Here is a 13,050-nt window from a genome sequence, read left to right on the forward strand (position 1 = left end):
GAACAGGAAAGGTACTAGCATGGATAGAAGATTGGCTGATTGGCAGGAGGCAAAGAGTGGGAATAAAAGGGGCCTTTTTTGGTTTGCACCGCATTGGTCGAGGTTGGGACTGCTGCTTTTCATGTTGTATGAGGGAATTGATAGCTTTGTGGCCAGATATGTGGATGATACAAAGATAGGTGGAAGGGCAGGTGATGTTGAGGAAGCAGGGTGTCTGCAGAAGGACTTAGAGAGATTGGAGAAAATGGGCAAAAAAGGAGTAGATGGAATATAGCGTAGGGAAGAGCATGGTCATGCACTTTGGCAAAAGGAATAAAGGTGTGGGCTATTTTGTAAATGGGAAGAAAGTTCAAAAATCAGAGGTGCAGAGGGACTTGGGAGTTTTTGTGCAGGATTCCCTAAAGGTTAAATTGCAAGGTGAGTTGGGTGATAAGGAAGGCAATGTTAGCATTCATTTTTAGATGACTAGAATCCAAAAGCAAGATTGTGATGCTGAGGCTCTATAAGGCATTGGTCAGACTGCACTTGGAATCTTCTGAGCAGTTTTAGGCCCCTTATCTAAGAAAAGATGTTCCTGGCATTGGAGACTGTCTAGGGGAGGTTCATGAGAATGATTCCGGGAATGAAAGGGTTTACATATGAGGAGCATTTGCTGGCTGTGGGCCTGTACTCGCTGGAGCTTAGAAGAATGCGGGGCATCTCATTGCAACCTATTGAATTTTGAAAGGTCTGGATAATGTGGATTTGGAAAGGTTGTTTCCTATGGTGGGGGAGTCTAGGACCAGAGGGCACAGCCTCAGAATTGAGGGACTTTCATTTAAAACAGAGATGAGGGAAAACTTCTTTAGCCAGAGAGTGGTAAATATATGGAATTCATTGCCACAGATGCCTGTGCAAGTGAAGTCACTGGGTATATTTAAGGCAGAAGTTGATAGGTTCATGATTTATCAGGGTGTCAAAGGATACAGGGAGAATTTAGGAGAATGGGGTTGAGAGGGATAATAGATCAGCTATGATAGAATGGTGAAGCAGACTTGATGGGCTGAATTGCCTAATTTTTCTCCTATGTCTGTCTTATGGTCTTATGGAATTTACTTGCTCACTTTTATTTCTTCTTTCAATGTGTTATGCAATTCCCCTATAAAAGCTACAATTGAATCCTACTCCTGATCAGGAAACGCAGTCGAGATCATACCTGCTTACTGAATAAGAATGTTTTTCTTATTCGGCTATGCCGAGAGCTGTATGGTAGGGTAATTTTAGGCAGTTTCTAGAGTAGGTCCCTGGCTGGCACAACATTGTGGGCCGAACGGCTTGTAATTTGCTGTAGATTTCTATGTTTTATGTTTTATGTTCTTTCCCCATGTCATCTTTGGTTCCTGTCAATCATCTTATATCTGTCATATGAATTTTAACCCTTTTAACAACGACAGAGGCACCCTACGAATATTTCAGAATCAGGTTTATTATCACAGACGTATATGATGCCAAATTTGTGGTTTTGCAGCAGCAGTACAATGCAAAGACATAGAACTACTATAAATAATGAAAATAAATATATAATGCAAATAAGTTAGTGTTCATGGACCGTTTAGAAATGTGAGGGTGGTGGAAAGAAGCTGTTTCCGAATCATTGTGTGTAAGTTTTCTAGCTCTTGTACTTCCTTGCTGCTGGTAGTAACGGGTAGGGGTAATGTCCCAGATGGTGCGGGTCCTCCGCTGAGGCAGTACCTCTTGAAGATGCCCTCAATGGTGGCTAAGGTCACCCCATGATAGAGATGACTCAGTCTATGACCCTCTGCAGACTCTTGCAGTACTGTGCATTGCAGGCTCCATACCAGGCTGTGATGCAAGCAATCAGAATGGTCTCCACCGCACATCTGCAAACATCCGCGAGAGTTTTGGTGATGTATCAAATCTCCTCAGACTCATTATGAAATGTAGCCATTGGTGTGCCTTCTTCATGATTACGCCAATGTGTTGGGTTCAGGATAGATCTTACAACATGTTGATGCCCAGGACCCTGAACTTCTTTGAATGCCTTTGTGAACTCCCCAATTGTCATGACATCAAGGGTGCCATACTAGTGCAAAATCAGTCACTCACGCTAGTTCCAACAGTAACCTGTAACTCAAGTTTATGAATGATTTTCAAAGTGATTATTTCTGTTAATTAGCAACAAAGGTTTTAACTTGGAGCAAAGAACTGTTTGCAAAGGTTAGAAGTAGATGCATTCATACTGCTAATACTTTTGCGACAGGAAACTATCTCATTGAATTCAGTAGACGTGTGAGAATGAATTGGTTGAATCAAGTTATAAATCTATTGTAGGCTAGCACTCTGATCTCTCTTTCCCATCTAGCCAGTCCCTTGGGGTCAACAATGAGTTGTTTCACCACATCTGTTCTGTGGGTTCTGCTCCAGATTCCAGCATTTGGTGTCACTTGCCCATGAGGGTTCTGAGATTCCAGCTTTCCTTGCACACTAGTTACCTCATGGTCTTACACAACAGATTGCAGATGCTGGAATTTGGAGCAACACACCAGATGCTGGAGGAACTCAATGGGTCGGGCAGCATCCCTGGAGGAAATGGACAGTTGTTATTTCAGGTTGATTCCCTTCATTTGGACTTGGCCCAAGACGTTGGCTGTCCATTTCTCCACAGATACTGTCTCAGCTTTTAAGCTCCTACAGCAACTTCCTTGTTGTACCACGAGGATTTGATAAACTGAAGCCTTGGTCCATAGGAGAATAGGCTCTGTTGCAAGGATTTATAGTCATACACATAGTGAAACTGTGTATAGGTGCTTGTCAGTATTTACATTCACACCTGGGTGGCCTCAGACACAGACACTTTCGCCCACTCTGTCATCCCACATGACTACCTGACCAACCAAACTCCCTGTTCATGAATCTCCTCTCCTCTGATAACTTCCCACCTGGCAGCATATTCCTAACCCTTCCCCATCCACCAGTCCTCTTAGCTCCAGCTGCTGTTCACCCCTTGCTCCGCTTGACCCTCCTCTCTTCCCTGCACTGGGCACCCTTCCAAAACACTTTGCTCCTTCCAATTTGCACCTTCTCTCCTCCACCTCATTTTCCCCCTCTGCTCTCCCCCAAACCCAAGTTGTCCCCACCTTCTCCTTCCAGATTTGGTTCTAGGTTCGCATACCTCTGTTCCCCTCCCCCTCCTCTCCCCATTACTGCAGTGGTCTTTGGGCCAACAGAGCATGTGGCCACCTGGCTTTCAGCCAATCCACACCCGGCCAGTTGCTAAGGAAATGCAGCTCAGTGATTGTGACCAGGTTTTAACAACTCTGTTGCAAACAATAAGAATGGGTAAGAACTGAGAATTTATCTCATTTCACACTTTCACTCAATAGTTTCCAGCTTATGCTGAATTTGTACGTTTACATTTCAAAGTGAAAAACTAACTATATCACCCTGTCTATGTAGCTTTGAGCAAATGTACACGTCATGTGTTCTGTTAAAAAATATTAACTTATTTTTGCTGATAGTCCATTATTATTATTAGTCTGCAAACTACAAGGTTAACTTGTTGCATGGAATCCACTATTGGGTTTATTTATACACTAATTCACATTGTAGAATCTTGATCTAAGATTGAGAATGAAGCCAAATCCATTTGAAACCTGTCCAGATATGGGTCAGTGATGTACTCAGGTAGTTCTGAGGTAGTTTTACAAAAATACAACACAGTCACAAGGTGAGCATGTTGAGATTTTTAAATAATCACAAACTAGTTTGACCATAGCAAGTTACTGGATCATCACCAAAGTCTTTTGCAGTGGTCGCTGATAGGATTGGATCAACCAACAAGTTTACACCCTGCTCCAGTTAGCTCTCGTAATTAGTGGAAAGTAAATTTCTGTCTTCTATAATTGAGAACTCTGCTTGTGTTACTCCCAACCAGAGTCAAGTTAGTTTTTAAATTTCTTTTTGGGATCGAGGCATTACTAGTAGAGTCACCATTTATTATTTATTGCACACAACCCCCTCCCCCCCACAGCTATAAGATATGACCATAAAGTAAAGAGCAGAATTTGGGGCAATTCAGCCCATCACGTCTACTCTGCTATTCAGTCATGGTAGCATTTCTTCAACTGCATTCTCCCACCTTTTCCTCGTAACCCTTAACCCGTTATCAGTCAAAGATCTATCAACGGAAGCATTTGAGAAACTGCAGAGGAGATTAACCAGGATGCCGCATGGATTAGAGAACGTGTTTTATGAGGAAAGCTGAGCGAGCTTTTCTCTTTGGAGCGAAGGAGGATATGAGGTGACCTAATAAAGGTGTATAAGATAATAAAACACATAGGTAGAATAGAGAGCCAACACCTTTCCCCAGGGCAGATTCCATAGGATATCTTTTTAAAGTGAGTGGAGAAAGGTTTAGGGGAGATCTGAAGGAGAGGGTTAGAATTAAGGAGTCTGAAGCCTGTTGCAAATTTTAATTAGGTCATGGCTGATCTGCACTGATACTTACCCACCTGTAATCCACAAGCCTTTGCGCTTTTGATTGACAAAGTTAACCAAAGACACCACAACTATCTACAGATGTACCGTGGAGAGCAGTCTGATTGGCTGCAGCACCGTCTGGTGTGGAGGGGCCACTACACAGGATGGAAAAAGCTGCAGAAAATTGCAAACTCAGTCAGCTCCATCAGAGGCAATGGCCTTCCCAGCATCGAGGACACCTTCAAAAGGCGATGCCTCAGGAAGGTGGCGCCCATCATTAAGGACCCTGCCACACAGGACATGCCCTCTTCTCGTCAGGGAGGAGGTACCAGAGCCTGAAAACACACCCTATCCTCCGCCATCAGAATTTTGAATGGACGATGAACCAACCCATGAACACTACCTCACCATTTTGTTGCTTTTTTTTTGCACTCCTTACTTAATTTACTTTTTGTTCTTTTATGTATTGCACTGTACTGCTGCTGGAAAACAACACATTTCACAAGATGATGCACCAGCGATATTAAATCTGAATCTACTTATTTCAGCTTTCCACAGTTCACAAAGTCCAGCAGAATTACATATGTGAAAGTTAGTTTGATTCCTTAAACCTGTACAATTGGGTATGCATTCAGAAACCTTGTTGTTGAAAGACACTGTTTATTAATGTGGTGGTTTCCGGGGAGTTGCTTTTGACCACAATGATGCTTGCCAGGGAGTTCGTTTGAGTTGTTGAGTCACCCCTGGGGGTAGCAAGGCACAGAAAGTGCACAAGTGACTTATTCTGTCTGACCAGAACACAACGCCTGTCCCTCACCAGTGTCCCTCTTTAATATTCTGAATAAAGATACTGTTGTGTGAGAAGGGACTTGGAACAAATGGATTTCTTCAAACAACAGTAACGCTCACTCATCAGGCATTATGATTCTTGACCTAATGGAGAGAGGGCTTCCGCTTCAATTACTGAAGCTGCAAGTAGGGTCAGCAATGGGAGAATATCAATATTGTCAAACATCAGTTCCGTTTCTGTTGCTAATCAGGTTTGGGAAACGAAAGCTAATGGTGGCAGATTTCAAAAAAATTACAACCCTCGAACAGAGCGCGTCTCTCCGATAATGTAGACGCACAAACTTCATTGTTTACTCTGCATCTTCTTGTGTTTTCCATCACTTTCAGGTAGATCTTAGTTTGTCCACATATTTAGGCATGAGGTAAATCTTTTTGTTAGGGATGATTTTCTTAGAATGAGTGAAGGTTGCTGCAAATGCATGCTCTGTCAGACAGGCTGTGCAATAAAGCAAAGGCTGTTGGGTTGACTCCACATTCAAAGATTGGTTTCACTCAATTGAAGGAACCAAAGTTCGGAAGCAGAGAAAAATGGTCTATCTGTAACTATCTATTTTTTGTTGTACTCTGCCAAAGTGTATGTGTGTAGTTTGGGCTGGTGTGAAAAACGTGAGCTTTAGTTGTTGTGCATAAATGGGTTGTTGGATTTATTTTTGCCTTTTCGTATGTCGCCAGTTTAAAATATGTATCTTCATATACATTTAGTCTGAATGCACATGTAGTTTAGAAACATAGAAACGTAGAAAACCTACATCACAATACAGGCCCTTTGGCCCACAAAGCTGTGCTGAGCATGTTCTTACCTGAGAAATTACCTAGGGTTACCCATAGCCCTCTATTTCTCTGAGCTCCATGTACCTATCCAGGAGTCTCTTAAAAGACCCTATCATATCCGCCTCCACCACTGTCACCGGCAGCCCATTCCACGCACTCGCCACTCTCTACATAAAAAAACTTAACCCTGATATCTCCTCTGTACCTGCTTCCAAGCACCGTAAAACTGTGCCCTCTCGTGCTAGCCATTTCAGCCCTGGGAAAAACGCCTCTGACTATCCACACGATCAATGCCTCTCATCATCTTATACACCTCTATCAGGTCACCTCTCATCCTCTGTCGCTCCAAGGAGAAAAGGCTGAGTTCACTCAGCCTATTCTCATAAGGTATGCTCCCCAATCCAGGCAACGTCCTTGTAAACCTCCTCTGCACCCTTTCTATAGTTTCCACATCCTCCCTGTAGTGAGGCGACCAAAACTGAGCACAGTACTCCAAGTGGGGTCTGGCCAGGGTCCTATAGAGCTGCAACATTACCTCTCGGCTCCGAAACTCAATTCCAGGCATCATCCTGTAAATCTCTCCTTAACCTTTCTATCATTAAAACTGTTTTTCTTAATAGTCAGAATGTTGTAATGTAAATGATTTGCTTCACTAAAGTAGCAAAGTTTTCAGGTAAGCTGAAAGAAATATCGATAGAACAGAGAGCATGGAATTGTATAGCCAGGAGTAGGCTCTTCAGCCCATGATGTCTGTGACCAGTGATGCAAAATTAAATAATTCCTTCTGCCTGCACATGATCTGTATCCTTCCTTTCCCTGCATATTCATAAAGCTCTCTTGAACTCCACTGTCATATTTACTGCTACCACTACCCTGGGAAATGTTTTCCAGGTGCCTGTACACACTGTGAAAACCCTACACATCCTCTCTAAACTTTTCCCTCACACCTTATATCTTTGCTTTTATTCAACATTTATCTCTTTGGAATAAGATCCTGTCTATCTACCCTATTTATACCTTACATAATTTTATAAACTTCTATCACGTCCCTCCTCTGCAGAGGAGACGACTCTGCAGGAAAACAATCCAAATTTGTCCAACCTCTCCTTTTAACTACTACCCTCTAATCCAGGCATCATTCTGTAAACTTCTTCTGAACCTTTCAATGGTTAAATCTGTTTTTATTAAATAGTCTGAATGTTGTAATGTAAGTGACAAGGGTTTGGTTAAAAAAAAACACACCGTCATTCACTAAACAAAATAGGTCATCTTAATGAATGCCTTTATTGGCAGCCTCTGTTCAAAACATCCTTATCAGTCAACACTTACCCTTCATAGCTAAAGGTAATTCTGAGATCCCTCCCCAATAAAAATCCCCCAGAAAATAGTTTCTGGAAAGTTAAAATATGGAATATGTCGACTTAACGATTTATTTCTTTCAAGTATAATGAGCTTTTGATGTTACTGAGTAGCGACATAATCGTTTATCTCTGCTTTATTATAAAGGTATGGAAGTTGGGAGCAGGGGTTGGGGAGTGGGGGGGGGGGAGATGGGGGTGGTGAGAGCGAGATTCACCTTGCAGCTTTGTTGTCTGGATTGGTTATTGATGTGCTCCCAACCTTTACTGGCAGCATTCAGAATGCATTTCAGCTGTAATCTGACGTGACATTGAGAATGGATCTGCGCATAAAAGCTTCTGATGGTCCCAAAGCACACAACTGCTTCTGGCCTTGGCTTTGATCTCCTTCAAGAGCATCCTCCTGGACGCGATGATTTGGCTCGCCGTGTGTCTCACCGAGAAGCAAGAGGCTTGTATTCAGCCCAGGATCAATCACTGCACAAAAAGAAAACAATTACATGTAATTCAACCTACATGGAAATCAGGCAGAGATTAGGGAGGGGACTTGTTACCTGAGCAACCGTGTAGAGATGGAACTAGCGAACATTAGAATCCTGCTGACACACAATGTCTCAATGGGAATAATAGATACATGAATGATGTGGCGGGGGTATGATGACAAATGCTGGTCGTGCTACCCAGCTGAGCATAAAATGTGGTTACAATTGAAGATTATGTTTGCACATGTAACCCTATTCCCACCAGCTGGATCACTCCAGTGATCTGATGGGACCAGGCAAACCACCATAAAATGCCTTTGGGGGGGGGGTTCTCTCTTTTAACTAATTCTCTCCTGATAACCGGTCCAAGCACTCTATGAGCACAAAGTGGTTGGGGGAATGGGCTATTCCCATGGAAAGGTCAATCCATTAGAACATGAAATTTAAAATTTGACCTGCAATCCTCATTGTAAAAAATTAACGCTCAGTCATTTGAGGTGATGGATTTAAGAGTGTCATTCTTATTAGGGTTGAAGTCAGCCTGCTGATAATATTTCTTTAACTCAGGGCCAATTCTAACCTGACACTCACCTCTTGCAAAACTGCTGGATTTCAGTTCCTTGCAGCAGGTTTCAGAACTGATCTGGGTCATGGGGAGAACGTACAAACTCCTGACAGGCATTGAACCCTGGCCACTGGTACTGGAAAACATGTGCTAACCACTACACTAATGTGCCATCCAAGGGTCACAGGCTACTTATGACAGGATAAATAAACCAACATCAGTATCCTCTGCTGGTCCAGCCTTGCAGTTCTGTGCACACTCACTTGTGTCCAATGGGAGGACCAATTTGTTTGCATGCCTGACACCAGGATACTGAAGCTTTGTGATGGCTGGAGGTTACCAGGATGTCCTCAAAGCTAAAGATGATATTCCCATTGAACTGTGGAAACCCCTAGCTCACTATGGCTCAGCATAGGGAAGGACATTTGTGATGACATGGGAACCTGAGTCTATTTTTTGTGAGCACTCAGAAGCCTAGTGTAAATTGCAGTAGATAGATATTGATCCCAAAGGAAATTACAGCATCACAGTAGCATTACAAGTGCACAGATATACAAATATTAGAAGAGAAGTAAGAAAGAATAAAAAGCACGTCTTACAGGAGGGGACGTCATCACTTCCCCAGCTGTAGGTAATTTATTACAGAGCCTAATGGCAGAGGGTAAGAATGACCTCATACAGCGCTCTTTAGAGTAGTGAGGTTATCTTAGTCTATTACTAAAAATGCTCCTCTTTTCAGCCAAGGTGGCATGCAGAGGGTGGGAAACATTGTCCAGAATTGCCAGGATTTTCTCTACCACAACCTCCAGTGTGTCCAGTTTGACTCCTATAACAGAGCCAGCCTTTCTAATCAGTTTATTGAGCCTGTTGGCATCATCTGTGTTGATGCTGTTACCCTGGCACACCACATAGAAGATCGTACTGGTGACAAAAGACTGGTAGAACATATGAAGGAGAGGCCTGCATAGTCCAAAGGACCTCAGACTCCTCAGCACATTTCTAAGAACCCAACCACCCTCTCATTCAAGCTGTCCTGTGGCAGTGTCTGTGGGTCCTATCTCAGCTTCATTAGTCACTTCATACCCACAAAAATGAGGTGGAAACAAGTCATCCTTGGTCCCCAGAGACTGCGAAAGAAGAGAAGTGAATGTTTGCTACAGTGTGTGTTCATGCCGAACGGTGTTGTTGTGTCTATCTGTAAGAGGGTGTGTACTTACGCAATCTGCATGGAACTATACACTAGTCATAGTATAGTTATGAATAGAAGTGTACATTGTTGACATCTCCATGTATACATTTACAGCGGTGTACATGTGTACAGTGTGCAGCAGCTTATAATGCTAATAAGCCAAGCTCTTGTGGAGACAGATTTATAAAACAGAAAGATTAAGCCATTGTTTCTAATAATTCAAATAGTGTTTTGCAAGCTACACTTCAAGTATCGGAGCGGTTAAATACAGTGTTCTATGTCAGTGGGGCTCAAGAGCATCAAGCTATACAGGCTGATTATAAACCGTGTATAGAATGTTGTGCGGGGCTGTACAATTTTAGCTTCGTCTGCTCCTGAGACTACACAGCCAGAAATTTATCTGAAGTTCGCACTGAATTTGTACAAATTGTCGGTAATTGTACTCCCCTCCTGTATATCCATTTTCACTGAAATTTGTTACTGAATATGTGGAAGTGATTACAATTGTTGGTTGATACTGTTTAGCTAGCAAGCAAAATCTAATTTTAGCTTTGTCTGTTGCTGGTACAGTTTCCTTCGTACGTTACCCACGCGGATATTCTTCAGATGCAAGTCTCAATGAAGGGAATTGGCTGTTTATTTGTGTATGGGACATATTGCAACTCAGTCCTTACCTAATCTGTGGGAATCCTGGATTACTTTACACCTTGCCAGCACCACTTTGCCAGTTCACCCTTCCCAGGACATGTGGTAATGTCCCAGGCCACTGCCTTGCCTGATAGCTATCCAGATCAAAAGCAGAACACATCCTGTGTGTTATTGACCATAGGAAGTCAGGAAGTACACCTCAAGGTGATCTAGAGTGGCTCCCTTTTCTTAAAGTATATAATACAATGGTAACGTAGCACGGTAGTGTAGTGGTTAGCACAATGCTTTACAGTACCTGCCACCCAGGTTCAATTCCCACCCCTGTCTGCACGTTCTCCTTTGACCGTGTGTAGATTGTCCCATGAATAGGATAGGGTTAAATCAGTGATTGCTGGGTGGTGCAGCTTGGAGGACCGGAAGGGCCTTTTCTGCACTGTATCTTAATAAATAAATAGGTTTTGAGGAGAGCAGTCATGGCCGGCTTTTAAACACTGGTTAAAGAGAACTTCCAAGTTTTTTGAATAATCTTATAGGGTATTTCACATTCATTTGAGAAAGTTAGAGCCATAGTATGATAAACATAATACATTTAAAATGCCGCATAAATATCACCTTGATTCCGATTCCCATAGCTCAGTTTTGAGCACAAGGTGTTGGGTTGAGGTGTTGCGTGACCGTTTGTTCGTTAGGAGAGAAGCTGAGGTACAGATAGTGGAGGACAGGATGGGAAAGTAGCCACCTCTAGTTACTGAGCTTTAACCTTCTCCTGTAGACATTGGTACAGCTGGATTTATACCCTGGGTCTTGGGACACTAATCTTTTCACAATCTGGAATCAAACATGAGATGATGGCACTGAGGAGGATGTAATATTGCGTAGCATCTTTCATTAATTAATTGTTTATTTAGCGAGACTACACAGAGTTGGCCCTTCTGGCCCTTCATGCCACTCCTGTGATGCCACAACCCCAATTAACTCTAACCTAATCATGGGACAATTTACAATAACCAATTAACCGATCCAGCACGTATCTGGACTGTGAGGAGGAAACCAGACAACCCAGAGAAAACCCACACATTCCACAGGGTGGAAAAACAGATACTCCTTATAGGATGGTGTCAGAATCGAACCCTGAACTCCAGAAACCCACGAGCTGTAATAGTGTCGTGCTAACTACTACACTACCATGGCGCCCTGTATTTTGTTAATGTCACAAAATATCCCAGGATTCTTCACTATCATGTTTTGAGAGTCATACAAGGAGAAGATAAAAAAAAGCCACCTAAAGTTTTGAGTGAAGAGGCTGATTTAAAGAGCATCTTTATTCACCTTTAGAGGTGTAGCTCATGGAGGGAATCCCTGAGCTGAGGCTGAAGGAAACTGATGACTTTGCCCCTAGTGGTGAAGTGATTAACAGCCGGGATAAGTCAGAGGCAAGCATTGGAGGAAGGCAGAGATCTTGATGGATTGCAGGGGTGGAGGAGATTTGAGATTTGAAAAGGAGGCTCAATGTTCTACAAGCGGAGGTTTTGTCAGACTGGGAGCCTACATACATACATCAACAGGCACAGGAGTGAAGACCTAAACAATATCTGCACACACAAGGGGTAGCAGAGTTATTGTCAAGTTTAAGTTTATATGGGTGAAAATGAGAGAGCAGCCAGGAGATCATTGAAGAGGTAAGATCGACACTTCCTGGTATTTCTGAAGGCAGCAGTGCCGTGTAGAAGTGAGACAGGAAAGAGTGGTGTTGGTGAAAAAGAAACTGGTTGAATCTGTGTTGGAGTAAAAGGCGGAGGGCTTCCTGATGAGGAATGGAGGTGTATGTGTGGTCATCCACAGTGAAAATGGGAGTCTGGGGTCCTGGGAACTGAAGTTGTCACCCAGTTATTGTGACATCTTGTATGATTTTATTTCATAATGTTGGTCCTTCATTCAGTGGAATATTTGTGCAAACCTGAAGTCTGTAAATCATTCATACAGTGTCATCATAGGGCCAAAATTCTCTTTCTCTGGAGCTTTTAAAGCCTTTGTATTTTGGTTATAAAATCAGCTTTGCTGATGATAAGGGTCTTGTTTTATTTAGCTGGGTTACTCAAATGTATCCTTGTTTTACCATCTTGCAGAAATTGTTTTCCTCTTGGCCAAGGGCCTTTTATCAAATATTTTTGTATGGGAGGACTAAGAACTGAAAAGAAAAGGGATATGATTATGTCTCTTATGTGCAAAGTACAGAACATAATAACGCTTCTAATACTGTCTGCATCCTGCATATTACTCACAGTGCTAGGGAAGAATATATTTTTTCTTTTATCTGTAAAATGTACCCTCTGCAGAAACAGTAGAGAATGACAACTGAAAGGCTATAGAATCTCTGGCTGATGGTCTATAGAATCAGGTAAAGCCTTTTATGCTGCTTAAGGTTAGACATCAGAGACAGCGAGTCACTTTGAGTACTGATCTTCAAACAATGAGTCAAAACAAAAAATCAATCCACTCAGTCCCCCGGTGCAGTTACCTAAAGATGAAAGCGAAGGTACAAGAATGGTGAAGCTGATGGAGGAATGAAAGCCACGGGAATGCAGGGGGCAAGTGTGAAGATGAGGTGGCTCTAAAACAACATCAACAAATAATATCTTATCAGGGAAGTGTAAGGTTGCTGACTCTCTCCATTTAAAGTTTGCATTTGCTTTTTCTAGAGGTCTGTGC

At 42.6% G+C, this 13,050-nt stretch overlaps 1 protein-coding gene and 1 long non-coding RNA gene across 6 annotated transcripts in view; one reads left to right on the top strand and one right to left on the bottom strand.

The window, feature by feature from the left end:
• lef1 (lymphoid enhancer-binding factor 1) overlaps positions 1-13,050 on the top strand; it is a 174,870-nt gene that overhangs the window by 23,442 nt on the left and 138,378 nt on the right. The gene's annotated exons all lie outside the window — the stretch shown is intronic.
• The window catches only part of LOC140196720 (uncharacterized), a 42,186-nt gene continuing 40,264 nt past the window's right edge, over positions 11,129-13,050 (bottom strand). Inside the window, exon 4 of the long non-coding RNA XR_011885790.1 lies at positions 11,129-11,169. This is a non-coding gene — a long non-coding RNA (uncharacterized lncRNA). The remainder of the gene's footprint in view (positions 11,170-13,050) is intronic.

This window comes from Mobula birostris, chromosome 4, assembly GCF_030028105.1.
Source record: "Mobula birostris isolate sMobBir1 chromosome 4, sMobBir1.hap1, whole genome shotgun sequence".
NCBI classification, from domain to species: Eukaryota; Metazoa; Chordata; class Chondrichthyes; order Myliobatiformes; family Myliobatidae; genus Mobula; species Mobula birostris.